Source organism: Furipterus horrens, unplaced genomic scaffold, assembly GCF_987537825.1.
Source record: "Furipterus horrens unplaced genomic scaffold, mFurHor1.1.pri manual_scaffold_7, whole genome shotgun sequence".
NCBI classification, from domain to species: domain Eukaryota; kingdom Metazoa; phylum Chordata; class Mammalia; order Chiroptera; family Furipteridae; genus Furipterus; species Furipterus horrens.
In genome coordinates this window covers 102114330-102127357 of record NW_028327177.1, presented here as the reverse complement: position 1 = coordinate 102127357, position 13028 = coordinate 102114330, and positions in this window count along the sequence as shown.

Genomic DNA, 13028 nt, shown 5'->3' with positions numbered 1-13028 from the left:
ATGCTCGGTTTCCAAGGCCTGGCACTGTTGGACTAGTTGGCATCCTTGTCGTATTCTGAGGGCAATAGAGTTAAAAGGTATCATTAAAACCATAACTACTAGGTGACAAGAGGCATGGATTAATCTCTCAATGCCCTACATTAGAAAAAGAAATGGCTTCTTTTGAGAAAGGTGTGCAAGGTGTGTCACACCTGTCCAAAACCCTTTTGCCACTTCACTTAGCTTGGGCTGAGGGGTGTACTTTAAGATTTTCCCCCTCTCAGACCTCTGGGCCCTTTCTGTCCAAACCACTATGACAGAAAAGAGAGACCAGTTTTAAAATGAAGCCCACAGACCACCCCATACTTCACCAACTCAACCACTTAGTTCAGCCAAACCATTGAGTCTCAGGAGGTGGGGATGCAGATGGGCTTCTTAAGTGAGGCCTATATGTACGGATAATCACTCAGGCAGAGATCATAGGCTTATGCCCTATGAAAACAGAAAAAAAATAAACACACACACACACACGTTAATTCACACAACACGATTCACAAACCAGTCTAAATTTGTGAGACTGTCTTATTGGGAAGACCTCCAGTTGCAAGGCACTTGCTATTCTTCTTGCCTGTAAATAAAGCATCCTTTATAATGTCACAGACCTGGTCCAACTTTTAAATGAAAACAACCTTTAAATGAAAATAAACTTTAGGGACAGTTAGCTGCACTAGTTTATGGTCTACCACTGAGCATTGTGATTTTCCTTGGGTCTTGATTTCTCTCCCTAAGATCACCCTCCTTGTCAGTAAAGGGACTGCATTAAGTCCAGTTTTAATTTAACCTGTTCATTTGCATAAAAACAACAAGAGCAGTGATTGATCACATATGATCTTTAAGTCTACTTTGCTGGAACTTACAGTAGGAACCTTCATGTTGACTTTTAGTTTGCCCATCAGGGCACAGAAGCTAAGCCACACACCTGCCATTCAGCCTTGTCTTTAAGCACTAGCTTTCCCAAATCCTTCAGGTTTTCCATTGTGCCTTAAGGTTCCTTCTAGCCACCTTTCAGGAAAGCAACCTTTGTTCCTTCCCTGGAAAGATTGCCATGAACCGCACAACCATCCAAGGTGCCAGGCTTTTTCTTCTGGGCTTTCCTTAGCTTCAAAAGTTAAGACTAGTTCCTCAGGGCTTTCAGGTGACAACCAGAGCCTAAGCATGCCTCCCTCAGGCATGTCATTCCAGTCAAAGTCTTGGTTAACCATACCTTTATTAACAACTGGTCTTGTTAGTTTCATGCAAAGAAGACAAATGTCATTACTTACTCCTTTAAATTGCCAAATTCTGGAGGGGTCAGGTAAGGAGAAAAATATACAGTGTGGAGGAAAATCCTTGTCCTTCTAATAGTCACTTAAATTGCATTTCCTCACTTAAATTGCATTTCCATACCTTATACATTCGTTAGTTCATTGTCCTACATGTGAAGTTTTAACTTTACCTGGAAAACCTCAATTTTCCTTTCAGATTATATGGCCAGTACCAATACAGAGAATTCCAGACCTCTCCTAGGTCTCAGAGAATTCTAACCAATACAGAGAATTCCAGACCTTTCCTAGGTCTAAGAATTCTAGACCTTTCATAGGTCTCAATGGCCAATACCAATACAGAGAATTCCAGACCTTTCCTAGGTCTGAGAATTCTAGACCTTTTGCAACATACACAAACTTTCCATATATATTTACCCATTCAGATTTAACCATAACCTATTTTCCAATTCTTGTTCTTTTCCACACTATAAAGGACTCTACCCAAACTCAGTATTTGGCAGCTAAAATTTTTTCTAGATTTGCAAGCACATGCCTAAAGCAAAAGAAACATTTTTATTCTGTGTTGCGGTTCACTGTCCTTTTTCAAAAGAGTAATTTCAAATCTTCCAGAGTGCAGGTCCAGCTTTCCCTTTCGGTGTCAGTCACAGCAGCAGGGTCTGTGTCCTCCTCAGGCGGTGCACCTTTTACCCGTGTGTGGTGTATCCAGGGCTTGATTCCTACTAGCTTCAGCGAAGAATGTGTTGTTAACAAAACATCATGGGGACCAGTCCATTGTTCAGTCAGCTGCTGTTTGGGACCTTGCGTCTTCCAGGTCTTCAGTAAGACTCTGTCCCCAGGTCCGAACAGATGCAAGGGTTCATCGGATGGATATACTGATCTGCAATGAGCAAACTTGTGCAAAGTGTTCAGTGTTTGCCCTAAATGTTGTACATACTGCTTAATTCTTGCCTCGTGTTCCAAATCCAGAGGGGGTGTTCCTAAACCAGAGATTTGGAGGGGTCTCCCATAAATTATTTCAAAAGGGCTCAATTTAAGCCCACTTCTGGGTGCCACCCTAATTCGGAGCAGAGCAATGGGAAGTATCTGGTCCCATTGCAAATGTGTTTCCTGATATATTTTTTGCCAGAGTTTTCTTTATTGTATGATTCATTTTTTCAGTTTTCCTGTAGATTGAGGTCTCCAAGATGCATGTAATTTCTACTGTATTTGTAATGCCTGTCCAACTTTCTGGGAGATTTCCGAAGTGAACGATGGTCCATTGTCACTTTGAATGCTGCGAGGAAGTCCAAACCTAGGAATTATTTCTTTAAGTAACATTCTTGCTACTTCAGTTGCCTTTTCAGTTCTAGTTGGATACGCCTCTACCCATCCAGAGAAGGTATCTACAAAAACTAACAGAAATTTGAAATTGCCCCTGGTCTTAGGTATTTGTGTGAAGTCCACCTGCCAGTCCTCAAATGGGCACTTCCCTTTATATTGTATGCCCGTTTCCTTTGGGACACACTCTGTCTTACGATTGTTCTTGGCACATATCTGACAGGCGTGTGTGATCCTCTGAACAGTCCTTTGCAAATATGGGCCCTTTATATAGGGCCTAATGAAGTTCATTAAAGCATCCCTTTCATAATGGGTCCCTTCATGTAAGTGTTTAAGGACAGGATACCCTAGAGCCTCAGGGAGTAAAATCATACCATGGTTGTTGACCTTCCACACAGAATTGGGGTCTGTGTTAGTGAATCCCCATTCACGGGCCCATTCCTCATCCTATTCTGTGTAATGAGGTTTAAACTCTGACAAGTCTAGATGGGAAACTAAAGCCCCTAGGCGTGGTGGCTCTCTGGCTGCCTGCCTGGCTGCTTTATCAGCAGCTTGGTTTCCCTGGCTCGTTTGGGAACCATCTCTCTGGTGTCCTGGGCAGTACATTATGGTGACCTGGTCTGGTAGATTCACTGCCTCCAGCAACTGCAAGATTTCTTCTGCATGCCTAACATCCTTGTTACCTGAGGTTAAGAGTCCCCTTTCCCTCCATATTGCTCCATGGGCATGAACTACCATGAAGGCATATCTGGAGTCTGTGTATATATTAGCCTTCTTTCCTTGGGACAGCATTAAAGCTCTGGTGAGGGCTACTAGTTCAGCCTTTTGTGCTGAGGTTCCTGGTGCAAGGGCTTGGGCTTCGATTACCTTGTCGGTGGTGACTACTGCATATCCAGCTCGTCGCTGGCCATTGTCCAAGAAGCTACTCCCATCTGTATACAGCTCCCAGTCTGGTGCTGCTAGCGGTTGGTCCAGCAGATCTGGCCTGCTGGAATAAACTTGATCGATAACTTCTAAGCAATTATGCTGAAGGGCTGAGTCCTCCTCTACATCTGGAAGTAGAGTGGCTGGGTTCAGGGTTGTGGTAACCTGTAAGGTGACATTCGGATTATCCAGCAGAATGGCCTGATATTTCCCCATGCACCCTGCCGTCAGCCAGTACCCTCCTTTTTGTTCCAACAGAGTTAGGACCTGGTGTGGTACCAATACAGTAGTGGACTGTCCCAAAGTAAATTTCTCGGCTTCCTGTAGCATGTCACAAGTAGCTGCTACTGCTCGGAGGCATGGTGGCCATCCCTTTGTTGTATGATCCAACTTCTTTGAGAGATAACTATGGGTTGGGGTATACTTCCCAGAGTCTGGGTTAGTACACCTAGTCCAATTCCCTGCCTTTCATGAACATACAACTTGAAAGGCTTCTGTAAGTTAGGCAATCCTAGTGCAAGAGACGAAACCAGCTTTTCCTTCAAGGTATCAAATGCTACCTGACAATCCCCTGTCCATTCTAGGGGTTCAGAGTCCAATCCCTTCAAGGAATTATACAGTGGTTTCGCTATGAGTCCAAAGTTTGGAATCCAAATCCAACAAAACCCTGTGATTCCTAAGAACCCACGAAGCTGCCTTCGGTTTTCTGGGACTTTTAACAAAGCGGTGGCTTGCTTTCTATCTGCCATTAGGCTTCTGGTACCCTGTTTTAGTTGAAATCCCAGGTATGCCACCTCCTGTCTACAAATCTGGGCCTTGTGAGGTGACACCTTGTATCCTTTTTCTGCCAAATGGTTTAGGACTGTAATGGTATTGTGCAAACAGTCCTCATAGCTGCTGCTGGTTATTAATAGGTCATCTACATATTGCAAAAGGACTCCTGACTTCAATTTAACATCCCTTAGGTCCTTTGCCAACACTTCCCCAAATATAGGTGGGGAGTTTTTAAATCCTTGTGGCAGTACAGTCCAGCAGTATTGGAATGTGGCTTTATTTTCCAGATTTTGCCATTCAAAGGCAAATAGTTGTTGAGCCTGTTCATCTATTGGGATGCAGAAGAAGGCATCCTTCAAGTCTAGGACTGAAAACCATTTGCTGTCCCCAGGCACCATGGTCAACAGGGTGTAAGGATTAGGCACTGTAGGATGGATATCCTGTACAATATAATTAATGCCTCTGAAATCCTGTACAAACCGATACTCATCAGAATGTGGCTTCTTAACTGGTAAAATGGGGGTATTGTAGGGTGACTAACATGGCCAAATTAGTCCTGATTTTGAAAACTTTTGCAGCACTGGCTGAATTCCTTCTAATGCCTCCTTCTTGAGGGGATACTGCTTCTTTCGTGGGACCTTTGCCCCTTCTTTTAGATTAATTTTTATAGGTTGCACATTAACCGCTTTACCTGGGGTTCCATCAGCCCAAACAGTTCTGTTTACCTGTTCATGGATCTCCGGTGGGAATGGTTCACCTCTGGGACCTTCTGGATAGGTCAAAACTGCCTGTAGTCAAAAAGCATGCTCCAGCGGGACTTCTACAGATAGCTGCTGTTTCTCAGGAGAAAAAGTTATTTGTGTATGCAATTTACAAAGTAAATCTTGGCCCAGTAATGGAATGGGACAATCCGGCATATAGAGAAAACTATGTATTAACTTTTGATCACCAAGTTGGCATTCCAAGGGTTGCAGGAATGTTTGTTTTTGTAACTGGCCAGTCACCCCAGTAACTGTTACTTCATCCAGACCTTTCTTAGCTAATTTTGTATTCAATACTGAATACATTGCTCCCGTATCTACAAGAAAGTCAACTTGCTTATTCCCCACTTTCAACTTTACCCGGGGCTCCCGTGGGGAAATAGTAATAGGTCGGAAGGTGTCCAATGGAGCCCCTGGGCCTCCTCATTCATCATTGTCCTTCTTTCTCCCTTCCAACATTGCTTGGCAAGGGTTTTCATTTCTACTTCCCTCCTTAAGATTTGGACACTCATTTTTCCAATGGCCCTTCTTTCTGCAATAGGCACATTGGTCCTTGCCCAATGGCTCTTTCCTCCTCTCTTTAGGGTCCTGTTTCCTCCTTTGGCCTCTCCAGCCTGTTTTAAAGAACATCAAGTCCTGTCTTCTCTTTCCTACTCCCCTTGCATGTTAAACTTTAAATGCTATGTCCACTAACTGAGAGGGGCTCATTCCTAATACTCCATCTATACACTGGAGTTTCCTTCTGATATCTGGGGCACTCTGCCCTATGAATGTCATGTTCACCATTCTTAAGTTCTCTTGTGCCTGTGGATCAACATCAGTGTAGTTCCTATAGGCTTGATAGATCCTCTCTAAAAACTCCAAAGGATCCTCATTTGGCTTTTGCTGACTAGTCTGTACCAAATTCAGGCTTTTTGGCTTGGGTATCCCTTTTCTAAGTCCTTCTAATATACACTTCCTATAATGTTTCAAAGGGATTAGGCCTCCACCATTTGGGTCCCAGTTAGGCTCTGTCCAAGGAATTGCCACAGTTGGGTCAGGGGTCCCATGGGGATCCTCTCCACGGAGACGTTGAGCCTCTTCATTAGCCTTACTTGTAACCAGTCGCCTCTCATCCCCAGTTAGAAGAATATTTAGGAGAGCCTGTACATCTGCCCAGTTTGGGTTATGGGTGGCAAAAATGGAAGCTACAAGCTCTGCCATTTTCTGAGGATCATCCCTATATGAGGGGTTAGAATTTTTCCAATTTAGCAAATCTGAAGTGGAAAACGGAGTATGGGCCCAATAGTAGCCAGAGGGCTGGCCTTGCTGATTTATTCCACCTATTGGGTACTGCCGTAGAGGGAATTGGCCTGCTCCGAATTGGGAGGCCCCCTGACTATACTGAGTTCCTTGGCGGGTTCTGGAGGGGGAGACCCACTCCTCCTCCTGTAAGGGTGGAGTCATTGACTTTGCAGTCACTTCAGAGGCCGGCACCAAAAAGGGTGGCGCGAAAGAAGTCCCTTGAGTTTGCCAAGGGGTGGGCACTGCGGAAGCCACTCCCATCTCTGGAGGTGGCATGGTGGAAGCAACCTCTACCTGCAGAGGGCGCTGCGCCATTGTCACTGCAGGAGCTGCGGCCACCTGCAGAGGGCGCTGCGCCACAGGAACTGTCGCCACCTGCAGAGGGGGTGGAGCCACTGCCGGGGCTTCCTGAACTGCCCCCACTTGTGCCTGGTTTGGCGCCAAATTAGGGCTTTTGTCTCCCAGAGTTAGAGAGTTAAAGAGGGCTACTCCCTCATTTTCCCTTTCTTCCAGCGTTTTATTCTCCGGAAAAGGCTTCGAGACCACTTTTTTTCTCTGGACCATTACTCGGCCCTCCATTTCTGCAGAGGTCTTATTATGCAACTCTACAAATGCATTTAGATAATAGAGATCTTCCCAATTTCCTGACTGCTGGCAGTACCTCTTTAATTGGTTGATGATATGGTAATTCAGAGAACCATTTACAGGCCACCTTTCCTTACCATCTAGAACATACTTAGGCCAAACAGTGTTACAATACTACATCAATATTTTTCTAGTCATAGGATAACAACAGTACATATTCCAGTTTTCCAAAATTCTCCCGAGTGGGCTGCCCTCAGGGACTTGCCCAGAACTGCTTTCATTAACCCAGACATACTTAACAATGGCTATAACCAGAAAAATCCCAAGGACTAGAAAACATATATACCACTCAGGCATCCATAATTCTATTACTTCCAGGAATTCTCCTAATTGGACAAACAAATCTAATATCCACGATGCCATTATTTCAGAAATGCTTCAGAAATAAGTTTTTAGCAAACAATCTTACTTCTCTAATGTTATGGAGCATTTGCGAGCAAAGAGGACACGAGGCAATTTAGAAATAAATTTATGGTGTTTATTTACCTGGCCAGGGACGGGTCTTCCCACTTTCAGAAGCAGAAGATGGGAGAGCCGCCCCGCCTTACAGACTAAAAGGTTTTTAAAGGCAAAAGAACTATACTCATGTCCTTGGGATAGCTAGAGTCAGCTAGCAAAGGTGGGGGGGGGCCTCAAGGTTGCTAGGATACGTGAGCAAAAAAATAACCTGCCACTGGGGTAAAACGCAAAAAATGGCAAAGAGTAAAAAATGACCGATTACATCTAATCCCTTCTCAGTTCTGTTTTCTTTTCACTTTCCAGGCGTACTTAGGCGGTCGGTGCCCTCAGAATATGTCTTCCAAGGGGGTCGACCTGCCACGGGCAATTTTTAACCTCCTGGCTGGCTGGCCAAATTGATACAGAGTCCCATCTGGGTCGCAAAATTGTTATAGAACTCCTGGGTTACTCCAATTGAAAACAAACCCACCGGCTCTTTAGTTAAGGGTCCGATTGCCCGCCGCCAGAATTACAACTCTTAATACTTCAGTTGAGTGAAAAGAAAATTGTTTATTTAACAGTTACACATATCCTTGCCTCCCCCCCTACCAAACCTAGCCAGTTTTAGGAAGGTCAGAAACACCGTTTCCCTACTTCCCAAACACAGTCCAGCTTTACCAGCGGCTGCCAATCATTCAATCTGATTGGGGAGGTCCTTTCTGTGCTGTGGTGCCCTTCAGCTCTCAATACAAAACCGCCGGGATTCTCAGCCTCCTTGCAAACTGTCTTCTTCCTGCAACTCCCCTGTTTCCGTAACAGGCAGAGGAAGGATTGTTATTGCCATTTTATAGACGAAGACACTGAGGCTCAGAGAGGTTAAGGTTTCATTCTTTTGGGCTCTCTTCCTAAGGAAACTGTGGCCCCTGAGCCAGAGCTGTACTCAACTGATTTTTCCTAAATATTCATTGGGCAATAATAATAATATTAATAGCAGTTAGACAAAGGACTTCAATATCCTTTACAATAATAACTGAGATTTATTAGGCATTTGTATGTAAAGCATTGGTCCAGGTATTTTTACATATATTGACTTATTTCAGACCCACTCCAACCAAATGAGAAAAGGGAAGTAAACAGGAAATTTGTTTAGGGCACTCTTCTGTTAAGTGAAAGAGGAAGGGTTTGAATTTGGGTAGTCTGGCTTAAGAATCCACTACAGAATAGTTTCATAAAGCCCTCATTATGAGAAGTATTCCCATTTTATAGACATAGTAACTGAGCCTCAGACAGGCAAAGGACTCATTCAAGATCACACAGCTTGTCAGTGGCAATGTCCATCCTTGAACCTAGGTCTTTTAACCCCATACCAGAAGGGATCACCCATGGCACTTTATCGAAGAATAACTGAGCAGACAAGGCAGCAGGGCAGAGGTCTGAGGATCCCAGGATGCTGGACCTAGTGGGGCTTCAGCAGGGAGGTGGGGAAGGGCAGGGAAGGATGAAGGCTGCAGTGGGTTTGCATCCACCAGTGGGAAAAAAGTGTGCAGATGAATTCCAAGCTGAGTCAGATGGTTTTGCCTACCTAGATCTGGATGCTGTGAGAGTGGGGTGGTTTTGGAGAGACAAAGAAATTGGGACAAAGACCAGGTCCCCCATCTGAGTGCACCAGTAGTTGTTCCTTTATGATACTAGTTGTTTACCAAGTAATTAGGTTTAAGGTGACAAAGGGCTGGAAGGTGAGAGAAGAAAAGAAAATAAATAAATAATGGGAAAAGAAGGAGAGAGAAGAAAGTAAAGAAATGCACTCTTCCCATTCAATCATGAAAAGTGATTTGGAAGCAGGCATCACTTGTTGTTTCTAAGGTCCAGATTCATGTCCCTGAGTCTGGATAGCATCCAGGGCAGCACTCAATCCTATTCATCTCTGAGTTCCTGCCACCAGCTGCTTAGTGAGACCGAATGAATGAGTGAAGCACTGGAATAAGCCCACATTCCCAGCACTCTTTTCCTCTTAGGTTGAGCAGCTCTGTTCCTGTTCTCCTTAACAGCGCCAGCTCAAGCCCACCTTGGACCTGGGAAGCAAAGTCACAGGGCACAAGCAGGTCTGAAGATCCACGCTGAATCAGGAAAAGGCATCTGTTTTGCTTTCCCTGTGGTATTTATCCACCCCAGGAGCTAATCTCCTCTGCCAAGCTGCTGTTTCCTTCTGTTAAATCAATGAAGAGATTGTACTTCCTTATTCAGGAGTGAAAACAAAATGTTCCATATTTAAAAAGCAGGCTAGTGCTCAATGGGCTCTCCCATAGCACCGAGCACAAAGTGAGGATCCAGGAGAGGGCCACCAGATAAAATACAGGATGCCAAGGAAGTTAATATAAGTACATCCCAAATATTGTATATGACATACTTATATTAAAAATTATTCCCTGTTTATCTGAAATTCAAATTTAACTGAGCTTTTATTTGCTGAATCTGACAATCCTAAACAGGGAACATCCTCCCAGCTGAGTGAAGGGCGTGGCCTGACTGCACTTGAGGAGTTCCAGGGCCCTGAGTTCCTCTCCAGGCTCTCTCTTCCTCTCTGGTCTCCATTCTCTCTTCCTCCAGGACCCATCCTCATTCTAGTTCTGGGCGGGTGGCTCAGGCCTTATGTCCTCTTTCCTCCCTTCCTTCTTTCCTCCACTCTTGCCTCCACTTTAACGAATGTTTATTGAGCTGCTATCCACCTGTGCCAGGCTCTGGAATGCAAAGGGGAACAAGAGAGTCCTGGTCTCTGCTCTTAGGGAGCTGGCACCCCGGGTGGAGGGCAGGGCCAGGACAGAAATTGAATATGTAAGAAGTTGGATATGTAAGAAATTGAATAGTTAATTTAATAAAATGGTAAGTGATGTAAAAACAAAACAGGATGTTGTAGTAGAGAAGGGGAAGACATTATAAATGGGATGATCTGGGAAGTGCTGAGAAGGGGACATTTGTGCTAGAACCCAACTGATAAGGTAGAGGCGGCCATGCAAAGACCTGGGGATGATAAAGAGTTTGGATTATAATCCATGATGACTCTGGCAATTTACTGAATCTCTCTGTTCCTCAGTTTTCTCATCTGTAAAATGGGGATGATAACCACAGTATTCGTCTTATAGAGATGTTGTGAGAATTGAATTATAGTAAGTAAAGTTCTTAGAACAATGCTTGGCACCTAACAAGCACAGTGTGTCGTTGTCATTATTATTATGTTGCTTTAAGCACAGAAGGAAGCTCTCGGAGGATTTTAGGCAGGGTGGGGAGGGGAGCAGTAACATGATCTGATTTACATTTTCAAAATTTCACCTCTTTGTAATCTGAGTCTTTCCATCAAGAGGTGGATTTATTTCTTCACTCCTTGAATCTGGGCTTGGTCATGTGATTTGCTTTGGCTAATTTGACATTAACAAAAGTGATTCAAACAGAGGGATGAAAAGTTCCTGAACACTGGAGCTTACCCTGTCTCTTGCTGCTCTTGGGAACCTTCTAACCACCACCATGTAAACAAACCCTATTAACCCTCCTGGATGATGAGAGACAGTTAGCCAGGTCATCTTCATCACCCAGCTGACATCAGGCTGCCTACAACATGTGAGTGAGGCCATCCTAGACCATCCAGCTCCAGCCAAACCACTTCCTTACCCCAGAAATCAGCTCAGCCAGCCCTGACCAGAAAACTGCTCAACACACATGTAGAACATGGTCAGTAATAAACGTTGATTATCTTAAGTCACCAAATTTGGGGGTGGTCTGCTACGTGATCAAAAACCACAGTGACCCTCCATAGGAGACTTCTGCCCCTTTGGAGGTGACTTGGAGCCCCCAGATGCATAATCACTGGAGCCCCAGTCCTGATGGTCCCTCTTCTCTTCCATAGCAATCTTCTGCTCATTTTGACCCCAGTACACATCTTCACTCCGCTCCCAATCTGGTGCTAAACTTTATGGGTGCCAGGGGCAGGGCAACCCTTCTTGTGAAGAGCAACTCATATGTACCTCTCCTTGTCTCTGTGGGCTCCCAGGCAATTCTCCTTACAAGACAGCCACCGTCTACCTGGAACGAATTGAAGGGTGTACAGCTGAGTCTGGTGCCATAAACTCTCTACCATCTGTCATGGTGCCTGGACATACCTCCCCCCTTCAAGAGTCAATTCTTTAGAGAGGTCCCCAGAGCCCCCTTGGAGAGTTGAATGTTCTTCTGGGGTTGCTGAAGCAGGTCACACCTTTTATATTACAGCACAAACACACTGTATGGAAACTAGTCTCCTTGACTATACCTTACATGTCCTAGTGTTACAGAAACAGGGGAGTCCAAAAATCCCTGGAGTTTGCGGCTGGGGGATGGGGAGAAGGAAGCAGCTTTCAGAATGCCTCCACACGCCTGAGGCTGGTGTCTGGTGTCTTTCATTATGCAAAATTGCTTGGATGCTTCCAAGGCCTCAGGTGGATGGGAGGAGTCTTGAACCAGGGGACGGTATGGAAAGCACACAGAGCCTACGTGGGGTTCTGTGAATGGTCAGAACTGTTGGCAACACCCACTGCGTCAGAGGACGCAGTCAGGGATATATAGGCAGCTGCGAACATTTTAGAGGGACGGCGCGCTCTGGGGCTGTCTCCCTCGCTGGTGGGTGTTTGCAGGGGTGCTCTGGAGAAGGAGAGGAGATCCACGCGGTTTGCAGAAAGAAGACAGTTTGCAAGGAGGCTGAGAATCCCGGCGGTTTTGTATTGAGAGCTGAAGGGCACCACAGCACAGAAAGGACCTCCCCAATCAGATTGAATGATTGGCAGCCGCTGGTAAAGCTGGACTGTGTTTGGGAAGTAGGGAAACGGTGTTTCTGACCTTCCTAAAACTGGCTAGGTTTGGTAGGGGGGAGGCAAGGATATGTGTAACTGTTAAATAAACAATTTTCTTTTCACTCAACTGAAGTATTAAGAGTTGTAATTCTGGCGGCGGGCAATTGGACCCCTAACTAAAGAGCCCGTGGGTTTGTTTTCAATTGGAGCAGCCCAGGGGTTCTGTAACATGCCTACTTCACAAGGAAGCTTGGGTGCCAATGGTAAGCACTTAGAAAAAGATCTGTTGAATGAATGAATGCATGGATTATGTGGGGTGGTAGTGGCAAGCTGCCCTGGGCAACATAGCTGTGTTGACTTGCTGCCCATGATACCTGACACAATGGAGACCCACCTAGAGCAATGGATGAGTGCTGAGTTGAGCAGACAGGCTGGGTGGTTTGCTGGTTGGCTCTTCCAATTTGGATAATAGCTACTCTTACACTCACTTGGTGAGAGTGTAAATGTATTGGTACAGTCTTTTTGAAAAACTACATAGTGCAAGCTAGCACAGTTTAAAAGTATAAACAAATTAACCTGGTTGTTTCATCTATAGGAAGTTACCCACCAGATATCCTGGCTCCAGTGTGCCAAGATTTATATAGTGTGTTCTCTGGAAGTCTTTGCAATAGTGAAAATTGGAAACAACCTAAATGTTCCTCAGTATGGGAGTAAATAAATTGTGATGTATCTATATTATGGACTACATAGCCATTAAAAAGAATGAA